General features: G+C 50.6%; 1 pseudogene; it reads left to right on the forward strand.

Annotated features, from left to right (window-relative positions):
- Window positions 1-276: 276 nt before the first annotated feature.
- LOC149216277 (18S ribosomal RNA) lies at window positions 277-2,012 on the forward strand (annotated as a pseudogene).
- The last annotated feature ends 472 nt before the right edge of the window (window positions 2,013-2,484 follow it).

Here is a 2,484-nt window from a genome sequence, read left to right on the forward strand (position 1 = left end):
TCTAATGAATGACTGGAAGAAATGGAAGAAGTTCACAATTCGATCTCTCAAAATAGCATAATGACATATATAATATATGCATGATCTGCTAAAGCGTAATTACCTATCTCATTCAGGCAGGGAGATCGTCATGAATTCGATCATGACCGTAATGACATATATAGTATATGAATATGAAGGCTGCCGGAATTCAAAAGGCCCTATATTATTTAAGGGTCGCTCACTCATTCATATGGGTGAGGGGCATTTGATGCTCAAAATAGATCATACTCAAAAAAAGATTTTGATCCTAGCTCAGAACGAACGTTAGCTATATGCTTAACACATGCAAGTCGAACGTGGCTTGCTTCCCCATCCATCCACGTGGGGGCAGAAGGGCAAGATGAATGGCCCCCTCCTAGTGCGTGCTCACTCACTCAAATGATATGCGAGTGGTGCGCTGGGCGTGGGGCACAGTAAGCAAAGTGGCGAACGGGTGCATGACGCGTGGGAATCTACCGAATAGTTCACTCCAAATCCTGAATAATTCATAAAGCAAGCTAATTCACACTGTTCAATGAGCCCACGTAGTATCAGGTAGTTGGTTAGGTAAAGGCTGACCAAGCCAATGATGCTTAGCTAGTCTTTTCGGATGATCAGCCGCACTAGGACTGAGACACGACCCAGACTCCCTCGGGGGCCAGCAGTGGGGAATATTGGACAATGGGCTCACGCCCGATCCAGCAATATCGCGTGGGTGAAGAAGGGCACTGTCGCTTTTCAAGCTCTTTCGTCGAGTTTCGATTACAACAGGACTCGAGGAAGAAGCCCCGGCTAACTCCGTGCCAGTAGTCGCAGTAATACAGGGGGGGCAAGTGTTATTCGGAATGACTGGGCGTAAAGGGCACGTAGGCGGTGAAAAGGGTGGAAAGTGAAAATCGCCAAAACACTGGCGGGGTGCTTTCTTGACCATTTCACTTGAGTGAGATAGGGGAGAGTGGAATTTCGTGTGGAGGGATCAAATCCTAAGATATAAGAAGGAACGCCAACCGCGAAGGCAGCTCTCTGGGTCCCCACTGACGCTGGGGTGCGAAAGCATGGGGAGAAAACAGGATCAGATACCCTGGTAGTCCATGCCGTAAGCGATGAGTGTTCGTCCTTGGTCTGCCTGCCTACTAGGTAGGATTAGGATCAGGGGCCCAGCTAACGTGTGAAACACTTCGCCTGGGGAGTACGGTCGCAAGACTGAAACTCAAAGGAATTGATGTGGGCCTGCACAAGCAGTGGAGCATGTGTTTTAATTCGATACAACGCGCAGAACCTTACTAGCCCTTGACATATGAACAAGTGTGCTGTCCTTAACGGGATGGTGTGAAAATTCATACAGGTGTTGCATGGCTGTCGTCAGCTCGTGTCGTGAGATGTTTGGTTAAGTCCTATAACAAGCGAAACCCTCGTTTTGTGTTGCTGAGACATGCACTAACAGATCAATGTCATCACCCCTTCTCAAGGGCGAGGGTGAGTAAGTGAACTCTCGGAGGCAAGCGCCTCTTTTTGATTGATCACACTCCAATGAAGGCAAGTGCGTGCTGCACTCACAAGAGACTGCCAGTGATATGCTGAAGGAAGGTGGGGATGACGTCAAGTCCGCATGGCCCTTATGGGCTGGGCCACACACGTGCTACAATGGCAATCACAATGGGAAGCAAGGCCGTAAGGCGGAGCGAATCCAAAAAGATTGCCTTAGTTCGGATTGTTCTCTGCAACTCGAGAACATGAAGTTGGAATCGCTAGTAATCGCGGATCAGCATGCTGCGGTGAATATGTACCCGAGCCCTATACACACTGCCCGTCACACCCTGGGAGTTGATTTCACCCGAAGCATCAGACCAATGATCACCCTATCTATATATGTTCCACTAGTGTGGTCCACTATGGTTGGGGTGGTCTTATTGGCGCATACCACGGTGGGGTCTTCGACGGGGTGAAGTCATAACAAGGTAGCCATAGGGGAACCTGCGGCTGGATCGAATCCCTCTCCTCTCCCTCTCCTTAACAGTCGAGCACCTAAAGGTCCTCTCCTTAACAGTCGAGCCTGCTTACGCATCCTTATGGTCGAGCACCTAAAGGTCCTGGACAGTCGAGTGTGCTAACGCACCCTCACCATATGAATAGTGAGTGACTCCATCGATGGCGGCCCGGGGGTCGAGAGTTTGGCAGGCTTACCCTCACCATATGAATAGTGAGTGACTCTATCCCTCTCCTTGACAGTCGAGCCCCTCTCCTTAACAGTCGAGCATGCTTACGCATCTTGCCGGTCCTCACCATATGAATAGTGAGCCGATGGCGGCCTACTGTCGAGAGTTCGTCCCTCACCCTACCGGGCCTCTCCTCGACCCCGTAACCTCAGCCGAGTCCCTACGGGCCTTTTAGTCGAGCCGATGGCGGCCTTATAGTCGAGAGTTCGGCAGGCTCACCCTACCGGGCCTTTGGTCGAGTAATCCT

The sequence above is a fragment of the Pinus tabuliformis genome, chromosome 1_1 (genome assembly GCF_031772625.1).
Source record: "Pinus tabuliformis cultivar Carrire ecotype Pingquan chromosome 1_1, CPIR1, whole genome shotgun sequence".
Lineage (NCBI taxonomy): Eukaryota > Viridiplantae > Streptophyta > Pinopsida > Pinales > Pinaceae > Pinus > Pinus tabuliformis.